The sequence below is a fragment of the Puma concolor genome, chromosome D2 (assembly GCF_028749965.1).
Source record: "Puma concolor isolate L17-30 chromosome D2, mPumCon1.1.hap2, whole genome shotgun sequence".
Taxonomy (NCBI): domain Eukaryota; kingdom Metazoa; phylum Chordata; class Mammalia; order Carnivora; family Felidae; genus Puma; species Puma concolor.
Window position 1 is genome coordinate 51,101,969 of NC_141677.1, and position 10,717 is coordinate 51,112,685.

At 42.4% G+C, this 10,717-nt stretch overlaps 1 pseudogene across 1 annotated transcript; it reads right to left on the reverse strand.

Moving 5' to 3' along the window:
- On the reverse strand, nucleotides 1-7,374 carry LOC147576062 (RNA polymerase II subunit A C-terminal domain phosphatase SSU72 pseudogene; annotated as a pseudogene). Its single transcript, XR_015241719.1, has 3 exons — nucleotides 6,729-7,374; nucleotides 4,342-4,400; nucleotides 1-2,128 (listed from the first exon to the last, which is right to left on the reverse strand). The product of XR_015241719.1 is annotated as an RNA polymerase II subunit A C-terminal domain phosphatase SSU72 pseudogene (transcript).
- Nucleotides 7,375-10,717: the final 3,343 nt, after the last annotated feature.

A 10,717-nucleotide genomic window follows, 5' to 3' on the forward strand; every position in this document is an offset into this window, starting at 1 on the left:
CCTGATTTAAAAGACACTTTGCAAAGAAAAAAAATATAAATCTGTGTTGATGGCACACAATACGTGAAGATCTACAGGACAATAAAAGCACAAAGGAGGGGTAAAGGGATGAATAGAGCTATATAGGAATAGAGCTATATAGCATATTAAGTGTTTATATGCTATTGAAATTAAGTTGATATTAATCCAAATTTGATTTTTTTAATAGGTGAAATGTACTGTAAATCATTGTTTACTTTCCTGGTTAAAGAAAAAAAAACCTTATAGTCAATTCTCCACTCACAAGTAGAAGAGGAATAGAAAAAACTCGATTGTTTTTAATCTGGCGTTTATGTGTACCTTTCATTTCACACGTACAGTTAACTGGGTATTACTACCCACCACCAGCAGAATAGATACAAGTAAAACCAAATATCAGAAAGGAAAAAGTATTAACAAAAGGAAGCTCAAAAAGATGTCTTCAGGAGAGTGGCCAGGCTAGTCAGTAGGAGCAGACCGTGTGCAGTAAGGCTCTGCTGCTCTTCTCCAACTCCTACAGCAGCTCATCAGTCCCATTCTCTATATCCTCCATGTGCTGAATGCAATGGCAAGGCTCACAGATAAGGAATGCGTCCAGGGTGGCCTCTTTATGGTTGTCCTGGATGTCCACATTGGTTACATGCACTGGCTGGCAGGTGTCTTGCTCTTTGGAATTCAGATCTTCCACCACCTGATTGTACACTCTCTCTTCACAGGTGAGAATCAGATCAAACAGTCTCTGCAGCTCTGAAACCTTTCTGGCCAGGGCTTGATCCTCTTATTTCTATCCAACAGATGTAAAATGCCATTCTGCATATAGAGTTCTTTGTCTTTCCTAAGGAGATTGTGGTACATCTGGTCATATGTAGTTTTGAAATTGTAAACTTTTGGCTTGTCAAGTGCCGGTCCTGGGAGCTTAACATGAGTTCCTGTTCCAAAGGACCAGAAACTGAATCTCCGTTTGCTGAGAATGTCATGCATCTCCATGCTCCGGTTCTGGTTGCTCGAGCACACCACTGCCACAGACAGCAGCAACGATGGCATACTGGTGACTACACTGACCACAACACACCCATTCAGGGACTCCCACCCAGCCATGGCACTTCTGTGCAAGCCAATCCAAACCTGATTGTTAAAAACTAAGATGTTAATTGTAAATCCCAGGGCAACCATCAAGAAAATGACTAAACATAGCAAGAGAAATGACAAGGGAATTAAAATGGTACACTAAAAGATATCTATTGAACAGAAAAGAAGGCAGTAATGGAGGAATAGAGGAACAAAAAAGCTGTAGACCACAAATAAGAAAACAACAGACCTAATCCTGCTCTATAAGGAATTACACTAAATGTAAATTGCTTAAACACTCTAATTAAAGGGCATAGTGGATACAATACTGGATAAAAAAAAGAAAACAAAAACGTGATAAATAGTGTCTGAAAGAGACTCACTAATAAATAGTGTCTGAAAGAGACTCACTTGAGATCCAAAGACATAAACAGAAAAAAGGATGGACAAAGATACACCATGATGAGAAAGACAGTCTCACGTGTATGGTCTTTCAACCCCCACTCAGCTACATATGAATGAGCCTTGGGTCTGGAACCTTCCTTACCAAGAGATAAAGAGACCACACAGCCTATATAAGCCATTCACCTTGTCAGAATATCTTTTATTTAATTGCTCCTCTGTTCTGATTAAGCATATACTAAATGCCCCTCTGGCACAACCTCAGCTTTCAGTATTCTGGATTCGACAGTAGTAGGGTTGGACTCCTGCTGTGGAATTAAGAGGTGTGTGCATAGGCCAACTGCCTTGCATCAGATGCTGGGGGCACCCACTAGCCTTGGGGGTCCAATCGCATATTATCAGAACTGATCTTGCTTTACCTCTTAAGTGTATAAAAGCACTGTTCCATCCAATGCTTGACTCCATTGTGTCTTCCTTGGTAACTCTGAAACCAAGATGCAGTGGCAGGAGTATTTAAATTTTTATTCCTGTACACTGGCATAATGATGATGTTTGCTCTCTCCATCATGGTCAGTGTTGGCATTGGCAACTTGCGAGAGGCATTCTGCTCAACACACTCCCCAAAAGACAGCTGGGAAGGCTATATTAATATCAGGTAAAAGAGAGTTTAAGACAAAAATTGTTACTTTGAAGAAAACACATGGTTAAATCTTTAAGATTTTGGATCAGGCAATGGTTTCATAGATACGACAAAGCACGAGCAACTAAAGAAAAGATAAATTGGACATCAACAAAATCATTAAATTTTATGCCTCAAAAAACATTACCAAGAAGGTGAAAAGACAATCCAAAGAGTGGGAGAAAATATTTGTAAATTATATATCTGACAACAGTCTATATCCACTATATAAAGAACTCTCAGAATGATAAAAATTAAACTAATTAAGGGGCGCCTAAGTGGCTCATTCAGTTAAGTGTCCAACTCTTGATTCTGGCTCAGGTCATGATCTCACACTTTGTGAGATCGAGCCCTGTGCCCAACTCCACACTGACAGCGTGGAGCCTGCTTAGGATTCTCTCTGTCCTTCTCTTTCTGCCCCTCCCCTGTTCACGCTTTCTCTCGCTCTCAAAATAAATAAAAAATTTTTTAAACGTGTCCAAAATGGAACCAAGAAGTTCAATCTAAATAGTAATCAAATCTATTCTTAAGGCATATAGAAAAACCACTAAGTATCATGGACATTCAAAACTTAGGCTGTAGGAAGAAACTTCTTTAATGGGATAATTGGTGTGTACCGAAAACCCACAAAGACTATTCCAGCGTTGGCTAACACTTCTTGAGTTATCTTTGAAAAATCAGGCACAAGGTAAGGATGCCAGGTTTCATGAAGCAAGACTGAAAAAGGTGTAAGAAAGAACATGATGAACCTAAAGAAGAATGAATTAAGGACTAATGCAATGAATTAGAATGTCCAGCAACAGATGTGTGCAGACACGGTAATATACTGGATAGATGTGCCATTATAATTCATTGAGAAAAACATTAATAAAGAATTGGTGCTTTATGTGTTAAAAGATAAAACTAGATTCCCTCCTCGTATTATCTACAATAACAATTTCCAGATTGACTCGAGGCTTAAATATTTTTAATAGTACTAATATTAATTAAGCAAAAATTTTAAAATATCCTTATCTTAAGTTAGGGAAGAATTTTAAAATTCTAAAAGAAAACAGAAAAGTTAAAAAGACTGGCCTATGGAAAAATATAAAACTCTAATAAGGCCAGAGGCACTCTAGAGGTAAAGGTCAAGGGACAGACTTGGAGAAAACATTCACAACAAATGTAACAGACAAAGAATTATTGTCCAAAATACATAAAGTATTCTTTAAAATTAATACATAAGAGATGATTAAAAATGAAATCATTCACAAAAGCAAAGAAAAGCCAATAGATATATGATGTACAAGATCATCAGCAATCTCAGAAATGCAAATGAAATGGTGAGTTTTTCTCAGAAGTTAGATTGACAATAAATCTAAAGTCTGACAATGCCAGGAACAGGCAAGTAAGTAGTGGTTAAGTACAGTCACAAATACTACAGTGCTACAGTCTAGGTGGGGGAAATATTTATGCAGAGCCATTTAAAGGGCATGTCAACCATTCAGCTGTCTTCCAGATATTCTACACCGCTGGACCAAACAAGACCATTAGAAAATTGTGTTCTCAACTCTGTTATGAATGGAATGCTTGTGTCCCCCCACCAAACTTCACATGTTGAAGCCCTAATCCCCAGTGTGATTTTAGTTGGTGATGGGACCTTTTGGAGGTAAGTGGGTCATTAGTATGGAGCCCTGATGACATTAGTGCCCTTAGAAGAAACTACACGAGAGAGCTGGCCCTCTATTCTCTCTCCACCATGTGAAGATACAATGAGAAGAGGGCCATGGGCAAACTGGATGAGGGTCCTCACTAAAGAATCAAATGTGTTGGCACCTTGATCTTGGACTTCCCAGACTCCAGAATACGAGAAATAAGTGCTTGTTGCTGAACCACCAGCCTCTGATAATTTCTTACAGCAGTGCCAGTGTGTTAGTGCCCTAAGAGACTCGTTTTTCTGGTTCTCCTTTGCTGTCAGAAAGACCAGAACGGCAAACTTGCTGTTCAACTTTGATAATTCTGGGACTTTACAGGACCAGCATATATCTATATGCTGACTGCTCAACTCTTGACCTGATAGTCTACAGTTAATCTGATGTTGATTTTCATCTATTTCTGTTTTTCTATTTTAATTTCTGTTCCCTTACACACCTCACAAAATCCACTGCAAAACAAAGCAGGAATAAACAGCTTACCTGTGATTCAGTCATTTCCTGCTGCTCTTGGAAAACTGAAGAGAACTGTAAAGGTACAGCTGGGAAAGAAGGAAAGAAAATGAGGTCCTATGCAACCAGGTGAGCCGAGCAGAATTATCTGCCTAGCAAGCTTCACACAGCAGCTACATACAAAGTCCCCGTGGGCCATGCGCTTCAACCCTAAGGGCAGGGCGGACCTGATGGAGGAGTACCCATTGTCTATGCAGACTCTGACCCGTCACAGCTCAGAATGCGATTTTTCATTAGGTGAATATAAACATTTCCTACTAACTTCCTGCTAAAAAGAATTTACCTTCCCCTCTATAGTGACTAAAATAAATGAATAGTAACAACCAAGGACTAATCAAACAAAGAACAACACAGGAAGACATTGCCTTTATTTCTCTGCATTCCTAGGGAAAGTGTCTGGCCCTTGAGTTACAAAATCCTCATCAGCATCCCCCTGGAAAGTGCAGGGGTACTTTGTTTATTCTAACTTGGTTATGGTTTCTCAAAAGGATCTTTTCATTAGAAATTTGAGGGGCGCCTCGGTGGCTCAGTGGGTAAAGCATCCAACTTGGGCTCAGGTACATGATTTTGTCATTGGGGTTCAAGCCCTGCGTTGGGATCTGTGCTAAGTTCGGAGCCTGGAGCCTGCTTTGGATTCTGTCCCTCTCTCTCTCTCTGCCCTTCCCTCACTTGTGCTCTGTCTCTCTCTCTCTCTCAAAAATAAACATTAAAAAAAAAAAATTGATGTGACATCATTGTTAAGGATAGACAGCAAGGAGTTCCCTGGGCATGCCACTAATAAATTGTTACTCTAGACAAGTCACTCCCTTATCTTCTAGGCCCTTTTTTTTTCACCTCTTAAATACAGACAAAATTTTAAAATCTTCAAACTCTTTATACATTAGTTATTTGATTTTTTACTATCAGAACAGAATGATGCACCCTCTAGGTTGTAGAGCAAGTGCAGTGAAGGGAGTATGGCTGATGAGGGTGAACAAGGTCAATTTCTCCTGTGGCTGGTGATTCCTTTCCCTGAACTGTGTCCTCACAAACTTCCTGTGAGGTACCCTCTGCTGTGCTGCCTACCCTTTGCTCATGTTGCCAGCTTTATTTCAATTCTTAAAGCTGATCAGTGGACAGCCTGCAATGATTTCTGGTTATGGTGACATCACCCAAGCATTGCTCATTCTGTAGAAGGACCAAGAATTACTTCTGTCCTGGCAGTCTGAGGATATAGTCTTTCCTGGGCCTCTTCTGTTTCTGTTTTGAGCCTCTGGTGAGAGGTCTCAGATCAAGGGGTGATTTTCCAGGTGGGGTTCCTGGGTGATAAGGTTTTGGGGATGACCCAGAGTTGACAGCCAAGAAAGAATTCTTGAAGACATCTTTGGTGCAAAAAGGTGATTTTATTAAAGCATGGAGATAGGACCCATTGGCAGAAAGAGCTGCCCTGGGACCATAAAGAGACATTGGTTACATACTTTGGAGTTAGGGGAGGTAAAATCAAGGGGAAGTTTCCAGTGAGATTTTCATATGCTAAAGAAGACAGTAGGAAGTTCCTGGAGAAACATTTTACTCTGCCAGCCTCAAGTATTTGTCAGTGGGCTGCAGGTTATAAGGAAATTCAATTTTATCTGCCATTTCCTTCTGCCTTTGTTTCCCACATCTCACCTCAAGAGCTGTTTTGCTCCAGGAGCCCCTGGGTGGCTCTGTTGGTTAAGCCTCCACGTTTGTGGGTTTGAGCCCCACATGGGGCTCACTGTTGTCAGTGTGGAGCCTGCTTTGGATTCTCTGTCTCCCTCTCTCTCTGCCCACCCCATGGCGTGCTCGCTTTCTCTCTCTCAAAAATAAATAAACATTTCTTAAAAATTTAAAAAAGTACAAGAGCTGTTTTGCTCCAAAAGAGATGGGACCTGGGCAGTGGGGACAAATTAAATTTAGTTGGAACTTTCAAACAGGGCTCCCAACCTGACTCTAATACATACTTTCCCCAAGAATCAAGAGCTTTGGCCATCAACAAACTCAAATGAAGTTCTCCAAAGACAAAAGCTAGACAGGGCAGACCGGACCCAGAAATTGTGCTACCTGACGCAGGCGCTCAGAAGAATAAGAAGAATAATCAAATATCCCAGAAACCCAAGGCCAAGACATTATGCAGTCCCCATATACCTCATAATTATTTTCCTGATACTACAGTATCAGACATTATTAGTGCTGTGAATAACAATGCTGGGTTTTAGGCAAGGCAGTTTATTAGAAGGAACATGAGACGTGCAGAAAAATGGATTGAAAACTAGATTCCCACCGCTGCTGTGTGGTCTTGGCACTTCACCTCTGAGCCTGGTTTACTATTCTCTTAACATGGAGACAGTTAAGCTTACCTCAAATATGGCCGTGAGAGCCTTTGATGGCAAAAATCTACGTATATCTAGCATAGACATTAGCAGCGCAGAACAATCGCATGGGTCAGGTATAAAAACATTCTCATTCTGCAGAAGATAAAACTGAACGTCTTTGCCAGGATTGCTCAGTAACTAGAACCGAGCTCCACCCGCGGCTGCCCACGCCCCCTGCTGCAGCAGCCGCCTTTGCGCACGGACCCTGCAACCTCCCAGGACGCGCGCCCCCGCGTCCCCGCGTCCCCGCGCGAAGCCGGCCCTTTCCGCTGAGAGAGGAGCCCTGGCCCGGTCGTCCCTCCTCCAGGATGAGGCTGCCCCAGCCCGCCCTTGGGGGGTCAAGTGCCAGAGGTCCCGCCGCGGGGTCCCCCCACAACCCCAGACCCGCCGGCTCCCGAGCACTGCGGACGCTCGTCTGCCTTTGGCCAACCCCAAACTCCCCTGTCCTGTCGCACTGGACCCTAGGGAGCGCAAAGACTCGGTGATCCGAGAAGCACCACCCAGGAGAAGGTGTACCCTGGGGGAAAGATTTACAGACCTGGAGGCAGTGAGCACGCGCAGAGTCAGCCCGGAAAGCCAACACCAGAGTGAAAACTACATTTCCCATAAGTCTTTGCTCCCGCACTTTTGAGGGTGTTTACCAAACTCCCCCCTTGCCCCTGCTCTTTTTGGTTTGAATCCAGCTTTACTCCGGGAGTCCCAAGACATTTTATTCAAAGAACACAATAAAAGCTTGTGCCTCAGGTGATGCCTCCCTCTCTCTCTCTCTGCAGCCTGTCTTGACCTTCCCACTTGGGTCCAGGGCCTTGAGTAACATACATGTCTATTTCAATTTCTTTTGTAGTCTTTTATTAAACTGCAAAGAACCACCTTTTCCCATATTACTTAAATAAAACTCGCCATAGACCTGTTTACCTGCTACAAAAGCAGACACACAACCTAAAATTCGCATTCTATGTCTCATAAATGATCAGCTGAACAATTTGTCTCCATGACTAATCAGAACAAAATACCTGTAAATTTAACTTAACTAAATTTCTATTCTCCCCCACATCATCCTGAAATTTGACTTCCTACTAAGGTTTAACAAGTATAGGAATGCCAAACAATCCCTCTCAAAACTTGGCTGACAATAAGGAAAGTTGTTTCCTGATCTTGCCACCTACTCCCTGCTCCTGACATCCAGTTCTTTCTAGCCTTGTTTACACCTCCATTAAAAGAATGAGTTTCCCTCTTTAGTTTTCATTTCTCTGCTACCAGTGGGAGTCTGCATTGCGTGAATGGAGATGTGGGTTCTTGGATTACCCAGGAAAGATTTACCTGAGGATCAGCACTCCAATGAAGACAGGAAAGTAGCAAACCCAAAGCAGTTTAAGGACAGTACACTCTCAAAAAGGGAGGAGACTGGACAGCCCCCGAAGTGGCAACCCCAGGGGGATTAAGGGTATCTTTTCTTTTTGTGTTTGCAGAGGTTATGGGCCATAGTTAGGGCAGTCTCTGACAGAAGTTGTGTCTATTCGTCTAAGGGACTCCTGCCAGTTGGGAGGCAGAGTTTTGGACCCTACAAGGTTCTTGCAGGAACTATCCTGGCCATCTTCGCCCATTTGGGTAGGGGTGGGTTGAAACCACAATGTAAATATATGATAATGAAACCATAGGTTACCCTGGGGCAGAGGTTGAGGGTGACTCTTGGTTCTTCAGTCCTGGGGTGTTAGAATCCCTAAAGCCAAGATGTTAAAAGCCACAAGTCAGGATGTTGTGCCCTCAGTCTTCTAATGTGTCATCTATTTATCCCTACCTTTGTCTCCAGCTCTAACTGCCTACTCTATGAACTCTTTCCTATTTGTAAATACACACACACACACACACACACACACACACACACAAGTATATATATGTGTGTGTGTGTGTGTGTATGTGTGTGATTTGTGTACTTACACACAAATTTGTGACTACTCTTTCAGACATTTGCAGATCTTCAGAGCTGCTTCCCTATTGCCATCATCACCCTCTTCCATTGCAGTAATCACCCTCCCTTACTGCAATAGGTTTTTTTTTCTTTTTCACTTAATACATTTTATTTTTAGAGCACTTTTAGGCTTGTAGAAAAAATGCACAGGAAGTACAGAGTTCTAATATACCTGCTTCCTCCACACCCTCATCCCTTCTACAGTTTCCTTATTATTAATGTTATGGAACCCAAGTTTGGCTGCCAGTCCCTAGAAAGGCCATTACTCAAGAGACAAGTTTTGGGGGCACCAGGGTGGCTCAGTCAGTTGAGCCCAACTCTTGATTTTGGCTCAGGTCATGATCCCAGGATCGTGGGATCGAGCCCCACATTTGGGCTCCACACCCAGCTTGGAGCCTGCTTAAGATTCTCTCTCTCTCAATCCCTCTGCCCCTCTCCCCTGCTTGTGTGCTCTCTCCCTCTAAAAGAAAAAAAAGAGGGGCGCCTGGGTGGCGCAGTCGGTTAAGCGTCCGACTTCAACCAGGTCACGATCTCGCGGTCCCTGAGTTCGAGCCCCGCGTCAGGCTCTGGGCTGATGGCTCAGAGCCTGGAGCCTGTTTCCGATTCTGTGTCTCGCTCTCTCTCTGCCCCTCCCCCGTTCGTGCTCTGTCTCTCTCTGTCCCAAAAATAAATAAACGTTAAAAAAAAAAAATTAAAAAAAAAATTAAAAAAAAAAATAAAAGAAAAGAAAAAAAAGAAAGAAAGAAAGAAAAAGAGATGAGTTTTTGATTGGAAAGGAATTTGAGAATAAAAGATTCAGGAGGCCAGCAACCTCGGGAGAAGGTACTCTGAGGTTTCTGCCTGGCTCAGGGGTTTTTAAAGGGGTTTAGGGTAGTTAATCAGCAAAGGGAGTGTAGCGGCCTGCAACATTTCTTGATTATGTGCAGATTCCATGATGTCAGCTACAAAAGTTATCCTAGTACTTGGGGGTTGTGAGAGGGAGTCTGGTTCTTGTTTTATTATGTGCAGGAGTACTCTGTTCTTTCTGCAAAGGAAGGCAATGTCTATGGATACACAAAGGGAAGTCAGTAAAATCATTTGTGTGATCAAAAAAAGAAAAACATTTTACTAAAAAAATTGCCGGGCTAATCCTAAAGCTGAGTCAGCCTGACAGACTTGCTGGTTTTTTGGGCCTGGGAAAAGTTCTGGTTCTTCATTCCTCGAGGACAGTGGTCTGCAAATCTCAAAGAAAATTAGTTCTGTTGAAGATCAAGGGATTTAGGTCAGCAAGTAAGGAGAGTTAACCTGAAGCAAGTTAATCCTTAAGACCTGCTGGAGTGCTGTTACACTAACATCTTGCATTTGTGTGGTATATTAGTTCCAGTTGATGAACCAATCAATATCGATACATTATTCCTAAAGTCCATAGTTTCCAGTACAGTTCATTCTTTGTATTGTACATAACATCAAGTACCTACCATTACACTATCATAAGAAGAGTTTCACTGCCCAAAAATGCCCTGTGCTCCACCTCAACCACGCCCCCTAAACCTCTGGCAAGGACTGACCTTTTAATTATTTCTATAGTTTGGCCTTCTCCAGAATGTCATATAGTTTGAATTATACCATGTGTAGCCCTTTCAGATACTTCTTTCATGTAGCAATATGCACTTAATGTTCCTTCGGGTCTTTGTAGCTTGATAGACCATTTAACTGCTGAATAATACTCCATTGTATGGAGGTACCACAGTTTATTCATCCCTTCACCTGCTGAAAAACATCCAATTTTGCTTCCAATTTTGGCACCATAGAGGGTACCTGATCCCTGAGAGGGAAGGGGTATGATCTAGCTCTGTACCTTTGCTTCTCTGAGTCTATTCTGTTCCCATATGGTATTTGCCTGGAAACGTAAGGACCTAGATCTCACCTACAGGCCATTGAACAGTTGATGACCTTCAGGAGCTACGACTACCAAGACACCTGAAACAAACTCATGCTCGAGTGGACACTAAGGACATATACCAAA